The 11,668-nt window shown below is 40.3% G+C and overlaps 2 pseudogenes; both read left to right on the top strand.

The window, feature by feature from the left end:
• The first annotated feature begins 33 nt into the window (after positions 1 to 33).
• On the top strand, positions 34 to 1,976 carry LOC131791134 (uncharacterized; annotated as a pseudogene).
• A 1,892-nt stretch (positions 1,977 to 3,868) lies between these two features.
• Positions 3,869 to 11,504, top strand: LOC131790260 (uncharacterized; annotated as a pseudogene).
• Positions 11,505 to 11,668: the final 164 nt, after the last annotated feature.

An 11,668-nucleotide genomic window follows, 5' to 3' on the forward strand; every position in this document is an offset into this window, starting at 1 on the left:
AAGGCACGCGAGGGGGGGCGGGTCCTTTCAGAAATGAGCTTATTGCTATTGGTGGTTTGTTTCGGGGTATCTCAGCGGCGAGATCACAATGTTTGTAAAGTGGTTTAATTCATTCAAGCTGAATCTGTTTTTTAATATAGGAAATAGAGAGTCGAAGTATTTCCTAACCCTTTGCCAATCTTCAAAATTACATCAACATGGCCTATCATTCTCTGCATAGACGAGCCAGACACCTGCCTAGTTAGAGGACCACAGAAGATGATGTCCACCTAATTCATGTACAATTCCCGGGCACTGATCCAAATGAACGATAAAGTTGAGTATGAAAAGCACCAAACACAAAAGCACCATGCTGACAGAATACCTGCGCACAACGCGATGGGCCTGACTTTCACGAAAATCTCATTGAAGCTGACTTTTAATACCACGCCTGCCGAAGCTGCAAATAACCTCTGCCAAAACGTTTTGGAAAGGGGAATATTTGGGTCGTCAGCGCCCATACATCTACCTCGGTCACTCGAATGACAGCAGCTTGCGAAAAAATCTTGTTACTTTATGTGCAGGCAACACATGAAGAAATCCACGAACTCTTATTTCAAAGTTTGGAGAATTTCTGATGAGAAAAACGGTGGCAAAGAGAGGTCCAGCAAAAATCGCCATGCTCTTTTCACCATTTACCGAAACTGTACGATTGGATGAAAAATGATTTTCAAAGTCGAAACCAGATGTGGACAAGGAGAGTTTTCCCCGCGCACACTTTCACCGCTGGATGTGGTTTCATGTCCTCAGAATTCGCTTCCGAAGTGCAAGACGTCTTAGGTCTTGATTACCAGCCTAGCGCCGCCCACATACGCTATCGAGGCCTAGAGGGCATCATTGTATTCTTAAAGAAGATCTGAGTCGGCAATTAAAGTGCAGTTCCACAAATCAATGCAAAAGTTCCTGGACCATGATGAGGAAAAGCTTACTGACGTTTTGAACATGCGTCAATGTTATCGGTATTTCACGCCCGTTCACCAATGGTTATCTTAAATCACGGAATATGATCATGTTGCTGGAAGAACGTGGTCTGTTTATGCCAGAGTCTTGAGGCCTTACAAAACGGCCTACCACGAGTTGCTGGAAGGCATAAACAAAAAAACTCTGAGTATTTCCTAATGTTAAAGGGGAAGTTTTCATCTTTTGCAAGAAAATCAAGACAACGGAATTGGGACGGTAGCACAAGGGAACTTAAGCGTTTACAGAAGCGCGAGCTGGAAGGAAATGGAGGAGGCTGGGTACACAAGAGTTCTTGTCCCCAAATCTCGCGAAGTATTTGCCTGGGGGTGATCCTTTCAACAAGTTGAACTATGGCGAGTGTTATTTCCATCCCACTGTCCGTGGCGTGACAAGGGAGAAGATTTTCATGCCGGCCAGGAAAGACAGTTTGTGGTGATGCGGAGCCAATGTTATCACCCAGGAGAGGTGCGTGTGTTGAAAATGAATCTGACAAAAGAGAAAGGGTAGCGAAGGAATCTGAAGGATTGTCTGGTGTTACCCGTCAAAGGCCGACCACCCCCATGCGTTATTTTGAATGTTTCGGATAGGTGACCTTAATGGAAAAAAATTCTTCGTCAGCTGGGAATCAAAACATCCTTTCCAAGTAGAAAAGAGCCAAACCCATGCAACATTCGCCCTCCGTTAAGGCTAAAATCTTCACAGCTGCGGCTCGTCTATCGGCTGACTTTCTCCAAAGTTACCTCGAAATTAAGAGAAACAACCCCAGCAAAGGGTGGAAGACCCGAAAGGAAATGGAGCGTTATGTTACCACATATTCTGATAAAATAACCAAAGAGATCCAACAGGCTTACATGCAATGTTGCAAAAAGACACATCGAGGCCTCTTCATCCCAAAATTCTCGACCACCTCTTGCAAGATGTTGTACCGAGCCACCATCCCTGGAAGAGGATCTTCAGGAATTTGCAGAGAGAGCTAAACAAGCATGGAGCCAGAAATACTATCAGGAAGGAAAGAGTACAGGTCTACCTTCATTGACCAACGAAATTACCGGAAAACAGTCTACAAGTTTAGCAGTAAGTTTGGAATTCATTCACTCGATGAAGAGGATGATTTCGAGGAGCGGCTGCTGTTTCCACTCGGAACACTAACACACTGTCCTCGACGACAGCATGCGAAAGTAGCTCAGGAGATCCCTGTCAGCGTGGTATTAGAAAATATGGCAACAAGCTGTGACGGAGAGCTAAGGAAATTTGTTCTTCGCATGCAGCATTGACAACAAGGAAGAGCATCGTGTAATTTTCAGAATAGCCCCGTTTATTGTTTTAGTAGCGTAATCATTACTGAGTTGACTACCACATTATACATTTTCTCTTTGCAAAACATTTGTGAGGAAAAAAAAAGGAATGCAGCGCTAGTAATCGAAAACTGTGATTTTTTTCTTCGTTGTTCCTACACAGATATAAACTTGTTGACTACGCTGACATCTTTGTGGATGGTCACTGCATACACCTTCGTTAGATAGTCACGGAACGGGTTTCTATTCGGCTTATTACCATCCAACCACACAATTAATGTCAAAGATATACTATACGTCTTTTTATTCTATCGTAAGTTATTAAAGACAATATACATAACAATTTTTTGCTTGGATATCTATAAACCCCTTCATCGTCGGACAAAACATCGATAAGCAATGTTCATATAATGAGTGTACAATTAAAACGAGTATTTCTGTGTATGTCCACCACTCTATTCAGGTTCATTCTCACCGAAATAAAGGTAGTAAAGTGTGTCAGTTATTTCGCTAGACAATAGCTAAATACCTTCAGTCTGACGTCCCCTTACAATATCTTGTTTCCTTCAACGGTAGAGTGCAGAGCGAAACTACACTGATTGCAGTGAACCAATTTGTTTTTTAAAGTGGGACCGAAAAACCGAAAGCAAAACTACGGGGGACTCCCCTGACTGCAGTAAGCATGGGACAGAATTTTCTAATATTTGGCTAAGGGCCACATTTTGTGGACCTCTCTCTTGGTGCCTTTAATATGTGAACATGTTGATGGGAAAACGTTAACGCCGCGATTGAAGCCATGCGAAGAGAACTGCCAAATTCTGTTAAAAAAAAAAAAAAACAAAAAAAAGAAAAAAAGAATACCGAACATGACATCCCGATTAAAAAAGGCGACCAGTTGTAAATAAACAAATTAATCGGTTAGGCGACGAACCATGAGACAGTTAGGCGGGGGGTGAGGGTGGATATTTTTCAAGTTGTATAATTGTTCTTCGGATAAACCTCTTGTGTGATTATTCCACGCTGTAAGAAGTTTTAGATATGTGTAAGCAATTGATGATTCCTTTTCCCTAACAGACTCGCATGTCTAACATCAGGTTCTCAGACGTGTTTGAATGATTTGTGGTATTTCCGAGACTCTGCCAAATTACAAGCAAGCAGGTATATTAAGCAGGAACTATAGCACGGAAAAAGTCTTATTAAAAAGAGTACTGCAACATGCCACTACCTAACAACAGTGAATTTTTTTTAACTGATGGAAGGAAACTCATGCTCGACGTACCTAGATGCTTGAACCCTTTAACTCCCAAGATCTGAATAGTCAATTCTCCCCTGCAGCCTACACACATGTTACTTTTAAATTATGTAACAAGAATTTGGTGTTAGATCAAGACAACAACTTTCTACTTGATGATGGTTGAGTATTCTCATTACCTGTTTGCTGGATAATGTATGGATATTATAGAGAGAAGTTAATCACTTCTGGGAGTTTTTTAGGGGTTAAAGAAATCTTACAAACACATCGTCATATCCAAATATAGCTCACGAGGAACCAGGACTAAAGGGTTATGAACCAGGCCGTGACGTTTTCGTTTGCGGAAATACACCGAGTCAATATTATATATCTGGAGAATCTGTTGAGGGGAAAGAAGATTTACCAACAAAGTTGCAAGGTAGGAAAGTAAGAAGTTGGCTTGCTTTACAAATCCACGGGCAAAGCAGGAACCAAAAAGTCGTAAAATCGACGAGACAGCCGAATTTGGTGTTATTAAAAGGCAACTCGAAGACTAGAGCAACTCTCGAGTTTTACGCTCGCCCCTGATTATGTATGTAAAAATTCAGTCTCTTTCGCTCAAACAAACAATCAAACATGAGCACAAAAGGGTAAGGACAGTTGAACCTGCTTAGATCAATATTTGTCAGTCTAGCACACACTCAAGCTTGCAACGAAGAAACCGAAATAAACAGATTACGAATTTATCCCGGCCGCGGCTTGTCTTTATCAGCAAGAACAGGGTCCTAAAGGAGTATTGAAATTTCTTTCATCACGAAAAAATTATCCAGTGATGACGTGAATCTAGTGCCTCTCTTAGAAAATATTCGTTTATGCCGTCGCAAAGCCATGGTATCCGACTTCAAATAACTAAATCGGCAGGCGGAAGTTTATATGTTGGAGTCATCGATTCATGAATTCTGTTCAACGCTTGCGACAACCGCAGTTCACATCTTTCGACAATTGAAACGTTAACGATATCATAGTGTTTTTCCTTCTGAGTGAAACAGGAAATTTATATGTAATTAAGCTTAGCTTGACGAACTTCATTTGCAATTTAACCACTGAAGCAAGTAATCAATTGAAACACATGTTTACTTTACACTTTCGCTTTAAAATTTCATTTTCGTTCGAACTGGTTGGATTTCAAAATTGTAGAATTCCGAATACAAATTGCAAGAGAGAGAGAGAGAGAGATATTTATTTGTCACAACAAGAGTTGATCACTTATCAGAAAAACCCTTATTTAAAAGATGATGTATAGAATTAATTAATCATGTCCTGTGAGAGTTCGATCGAGCGCATTTAACCCTGTTAGAATTCGTCATTCCTCAAAAATCATATTTGTTAAATGTTTAAGAGTTAAACCTTCGCTAGGATGAACAAGAAAATCCAATAAGAAACGATTTTTAAGCAAGCGTAATAGCTTGATAGTCGGTGAAGGAAACCGGAAGCAATAACACTGCAGGAATTTTTTCCTGACAATGACGCTGCAAATTCTGCAGGCCGAAGATATGAAATACACAGCCGGACAAACAAGTTAGCTTTCTTGCATGGTATATCCTGATTGGTTCCGCCAAATATCTTACAACGTTTAAAACCATGGGGTGCGCGCACTCCGTTTGTGTTACATTGTGGTAGGCGTTATTTTCAATATGGCGATGAAAGTGGCAGAAATTGGCAGATTTTGACTGAACATTCCGTAAAAGTTAGTTTTTAAAAGTTAGTTTTCTTTCACCATAGGTAAATGTTATTTGATTTATTCTGAATGTGTAAAAGTATTTTTTGTACGTATTTGTCGCGTATTCGATGGTTCTCAAGGACAAACGCAATCACTGTTTTTTTAGTATGTAACTTAAGACCGGTTTTCGAGAAGGTCGAATTGATGTATGTCGTAGTTTGAAGCCTTTCGAAGATTTGGATGGCCGCTTTGATCCTTCTTCAACAGCTCTGACCAAACGCTTTCAAATGCTTTCCAACGGTACATGTGTTCCTCGCATTTTAAGTGCTAGTGTTTGAGACCGATTATGGCCGAGAAAAGGCCCATCGTTGCGTTACTATTATATACTCAATTGTGTTGTAAATCTACTTTCCTAAGTAAAAGCAAATTAACTAATCGCGAGTGTTGTAATGTCAATCCATTATCTTGATCATTGAAAGAAGGATAGTTGAATTAGAGCAATGAATCTCTTCATTTGACCAATGAATAACTCTATAATGCACACGGCGACACATCGGGTAAGCCCGAAAGCAAAAGGCAGTCGATCGTTAAAAGGTGTTGATGGGCTTTTGCGACTCCTGCCATTCGCTTGCGCTTTTAAATCTTCGGAACTGAAAGCTTGGCTATTATTAAGATATATTTTAATGACTTTCGTTTTCGATGTGATAATAAGGGTTAATTTTAAGGTGTCATTTCCCCATCTGTATGTTCCTGCGGTTTGGCAAAGCCGGATAAGATTGTGTCACAAAAGATAATATTTTCGTGGGTGCGCGCTATTTTAATTGTTTTCGAGTATACTGTCTCTCCCGCAGAAAAAATTCCAGAGATCCGTTTCTTAAAACCCTATTCTAGATATTCTCTATTCTTTAAGCATATTTGAAACTCTATACGTTTCTCATTTAACGTTGAGCGTGACGAATTTGGCCTTAGGAGGCGTAAGGCTTCTCCTCTCACGAATCCCGTATTTAAGCTTTAAAGTCTATGACATGAAAAATAATCCGTGTATCAGAATGTCGCTGTCTCTTTGTAATGCGTTTGCATGTCGAGGGTCGACTCCCCGTTAAATAACTCGCGAATTTGACATCATTCACACAGCCTTCGGATTTGAGTGTAACTGTTACCAAATGAATAGATTCTTGAGCAAGGCTGCAGTTTGGATTCATTCTGAATCTCTTCAGTTGCTTCCTAACAACAAATTTGTCACAGAGGAATAATAGAAGTCGCTTTGATCCGCAAACACTTTTTAACTTTCGAATGAACGGCAACAGGCACTGAATCCCCATTACATTCCTCATTTAATAACGCTATCTCGCTGCCACCAAGGATGTTCACTCGACCGCGACATGATGCGAATGACTCGCTTTTCGTTTTACCACCATGATGCAACGCAATCAGAGTGCGCACAACCCCTGCTGAGTCAATAATATGCCTTCTTCCATGGTACATCCGCATTGGTTCTACCAAATATCTTGCAACGTTTACAACAATTGCTGATGCAAAAATTAGTATACAATACAATACAAACTTTATTAACACTCTATAGAGGGGGTTTTCGGTGTTAATCATCTAAAACTAAAATGAATAAGATAAAATTGGAATACAATCGCCATAAAATTACAATAAAATACGATGAAAATTACAATGTGTTACGGAGTTAAAAATTCACGCAAGAGTTTATTTCTTATTTCCTTTTAAAAATAAAAACAGATTCACATAACTGAAAAGTATCGTCCAGATCATTCAATAAAGAAACTGTCCGATATAAAAAGGTCCTTTGTCTTGTAGCGCTTTTAAAACATGGAACCTTAAGAAGGTGGGAATTTCGAGTGACGCGACCACTTACCACTATCCTTGCTTAAGGCAGTATTTTTACATTAATCACATGTACAGTAAAAGTTCCCATTGTAATGTATCTAAATTAAGTGACTATTACAAAATCGCACGTTCTTTCACCTCATTTAGCCTAAGAAAATGCATACAGTTATAGATATTGATCCCATCTTTTTATATCGTAAATATACTCGGACTTCGTCTACATTATTATGAAATCTAACGTCACAAAATCTAGCTTCTTTGCGTTACAAATGTCAATTTCTAATTAATGTTTAATCACAAAATAATCAAGTTTAGCATCACATATTTCTTTCCCGACACTTGCCTCTCTTCGCTTTAAGAAAAGCGAGGCAAGGTAAGGGGGCGTTAGACCAGACATGCTTTAGAATGCGAGTAAAGCATCGCGATAGTATAGCTGCGATTTGACTGAAAGCCAGCGTAAATCTATTAAGATTGGGGTTACGTTATCGAACTTCCTGGTGTTGCTGATGATTCGGCTGGCGAAGTTCTGTGCAGCTTGAAGCTTAGGTAGATGTGCAGTTGCTGCATTCAACTTCCGTATAGCATGAGCTGCCTGAAGGGGAATGTCACTGCCGTTTTTAACCTTAAGCGGTATGTAAATTAAACTAATGTACTCAAGAGGCACCTGAACTGAGTTCATAATAACTCTGGAGAAGGTTTGGATTTAAACGTGTGTACCTGGTGAATAGAAGTTTAGAAAAGTAGGGTAAGGGACAAAATAATCAGTTACTGAAATTAATCAATTACTATCATTATCGGTTTGGAATAATCTTTTTTGTAGATTTTATTGCCGAGCACTGATCAAGTTCCAGCCCTGTTGACTGATCGTGTTCCGCACATCTGTTTTACATCTATCTTAGTTCATCTCAATTAGAGCGCGACACGAATTCCTTTAGAGCACCTCACCAGACTTACTTCAACTGGATGAAAATGTAAAATCCCACGGCTTAATTTAAAATTTCAAAACAGGGTGTTTAAGTTAGTATACAAACATCGTCCAATTTAGCAATATTACATGATATGATAAATTGATAATTCCTCAATGGTATTGATATGAAGAATCGTTGTATAACGGGCCGGGTTTTGATTTAACTACTCCTCGTCTTGAAGAGGGCATACATACTTGAGTTAATAACAAGGAAAGACTATTATATTCTATGACACGCACGGCCCTTTCCTGAAATGAGCCTACTGTCTGAGTGTTTCGGGGTATCTCAGCGGCGCTCACAATGTTTGTAAGTGTATTCGTTCATTCAAGTTTTGAATCTTTTTCATTATAGGAAATAGAGTCGAAGATTTCCAAGCCCTGTCAGTCTATAAAATACATCAAATGGCCTTTAATTTCTGCATAGACGTGCCAGACGCTCCTAGGCTAGCAGAGACCACCAGAGATGATGCCCTCCTAATTCATGTACAATTCCATGGCAATGGTAAAAAGGACTATAACGTTGAGTATGAAAAGCTCAAAAGCACCATGCTGACAGAATACCTGAGACAACGTGATGGGCCTGACTTTCACGAAAATCTCATGAAGCTGACTTTTAATATCACGCCTGTCGAAGTTGCAAATAACTTCTGCCGAAGTGTTTTGGAAAGGGGGATATTTTGTCGTCAGCGCCCATACATCTACCTTGGTCACTCGGATGAGCAGCTTGCCAAAAAATCTTGTTACTTTATCGCAGCAACACATGAAGAAATCCACGACCTCTTGTCAAAGTTTGGAGACTTTTCTGGCGAGAAAAACGTGGCAAAGCGTGCCAGCAAAATCGCCATGCTCTTTTCACCATTAATAAAAACTGTCCACTTAGATGAAAATTATTTTAAGGTCGAACCAGATGTGACCGGTGGAGTTTTCCCCTCGCACACTTTCACCGATGGATGTGGTTTCATGTCTTTAAGATTCGCTTCCGAAGTGCAACAAGTCTTAGATCTTGACTACCAGCCTAGCGCCGTCCACGTACGCTATCGAGGCATCGAGGGCATGCTAATTCTTAAAGAAGATCTGAGTGGCATTAAAGTGCAGTTCCACAAATCAATGCAAAAGTTCCTGGACCCTGATGGAGAAAAGCCTGACGTTTTTAACATCGTCAATGTTATCGGTTATTCACGCCCATTCACCAATGGTTATCTTAACTCTCGAATGATCATGTTGCTGGAAGCACGTGGTGTTTCTGCAAAGAGTCTTGAGGCCTTACAAGATGACTACCATGAGTTGTTGGAAGGCATAAACAAAGGAACCTCTGACTCTGAGTACTTCCTAATGTTAAAGGGGGAAATTTATCATTTGCAAGAAATCCAAGACAAAGGAATTGACGGTCGCACAAAAAGGGAACTTAAGCGTTTACAGAAGCGCGAGCTGGAAGAAATGGAGAAAGCTACGTACACAAGAGTTCTTGTCCCCAAATCTCGCGAAGTATTTGCCGTGTGTGATCCTCTCAACAAGTTGAACTATGGTGAGTGCTACTTCAATCCCACTCTTCCTGGTAACAAGGCACGAGATTTTACTGCCGGCCAGAAGTTTGTAGTGATGCGAAGCCAATGTTATCATCCAGGAGATGTGCGTGTGTTGAAAATGACTGACAAAAGAGAAGGGTACGAGAAACTGAAGGATTGTCTGGTGTTGCCCGTCAAAGGCCCACGCCCCATGCGTTTGAATGTTTCGGAGGTGACCTGAGCGGAAAAAAATTCTTCGTCAGCTGGGATCAAAGCATCCTTCCGAGTGGAGAAGAGAAACCATGCAACTATTCGCCCTCCGTTAAAGCTACAATTTCCGCAGCTGTGGCTCACAGTGTCTCCAAAGTTACCTCGAAATTCAAGAGAACCAACCCAAGCAAAGGAGTGGAAGACAGAAAGGAAATAGAGCTGTATTTTGCCACATATTCTGATCAAATAAGCAAAGAGATCGAACAGGCATACTTGCAATGTGCAACGACATCGAGCCTCTCATCAAAAGAATTTCGACATCTCAGCAAGATGTTGTACCAAGTTACCATCCCTGGAGAGGATCTTCAGGATTTGCAGGAAGAGCTCAACAGCATAAAGCCTAAGATACCCTCAGGAAAGAGCACAGGTCTACCAATTGACCACGAGCCACAGCATGCATATGAAAATCCGGAGACAGAGCATGAGCTAAGCACAATCAGTGAACCGTCAAGAAGGCGAGTGAGCCTTACCGGAAGTCGGTCTACAAGTTTAGCGGCAAGTTTGGATTCATCACTCGATGAAGAGGATTTCGAGGAGCGGCAGTCACTCAGACACAACACAACGTCCGCGACGACTGCATGCGAAGGTAGCGCAGGAGATTCCTGTCACCGTGGTATTAAAATATGGCAAAAGATTGACGACAAAGCCAAGGAATTTGTTCACCGTATGCAGCGTGAAATGAGGAAGATCGTCGTGTAAATTTCAGGGAGAGTTAATGACGGCAGTTTTCGACATCCACTTCATTGGAGGTGGCTCATAATAGCCGTTTACTTGTTATAGCGACCCAATCATAACTACTCTTAACAATACATTATCATACCTTTTTTTCTTGCAAAACTATTTTTGAGAAAAAAGAAGTTGCGTTAGTGATCGAAACTATAATTTCCCAGCGTGTCCTATACAGATATGAACTTGCTGTGCTTACACCTTTGTTGGATGGTCACGCATACACCGTCGCTGAATGGTCACGCAACGGTTTCTACTCGGCCTATCATCATCTAACTATACAATTAACGTAAAAGATATACTCTGAACTGTTGAAAGTTTCCTTATTTTCTATCATAGGGTTTTAAAGACAGTATACATTGGAATTTCTTGCTGGATATTATAACCTCAGTCGTCGAAAAAATCGATAATAATGTCTTAAAATGAGAGTGCAATAAAACGAATATCTCTTTGTATGACAAAACATTAATTTAGACGAATGAGTTGGCCTTAGCGTTTGTAAGGATTCACCGTTTTCTCTTTAAAGCATTCGACTGTTGTTTTGATATTAAATTTTCCTGTCGTTACGGCTGGATTGAGCAAAAATTTCAAGAGGTTTTACTATATCAAAGTAAGGATCAGTAATGACACGCTGGAGCCGAAATTTGTCACGTCAGATGTCAGTGGTAAAGACATGCGTAGAAAACAAATCAACTTTGCTTTGAAATAGAACTACATTACTTAACGTCACAAAGGGTTACCCCAACAGTGATAGACATGACATAAATGAGACATCCACATAGATAGTCAGCGCTTTTGTTTCCAAAGTATAGCGTAGACTTGTCGGAGGAAACTTCGTAAGGATGCTAGATCTTTAAGTTCGACATGTGAGCCGAAAATAGAACACTGATATTTGTTAGGGGGATGTAGTAAATAAAAAGGCGTTGTTTTATTTTAAATAATTGTCAGCATTTATCAAAAGTATAATATTTAAATATAAATCATCAAACTTTGGCCGACTGCTCTAAAGTGTGTTCCTTTTTTTTAAATGAGCGGAAATTTCCAAGAGCGAGCGCTCCGTGGACGTCATAAGCAAAGGCTCCAGACACTAGCAGGACAAAA

This window comes from Pocillopora verrucosa, chromosome 2 (assembly GCF_036669915.1).
Source record: "Pocillopora verrucosa isolate sample1 chromosome 2, ASM3666991v2, whole genome shotgun sequence".
NCBI lineage: Eukaryota > Metazoa > Cnidaria > Anthozoa > Scleractinia > Pocilloporidae > Pocillopora > Pocillopora verrucosa.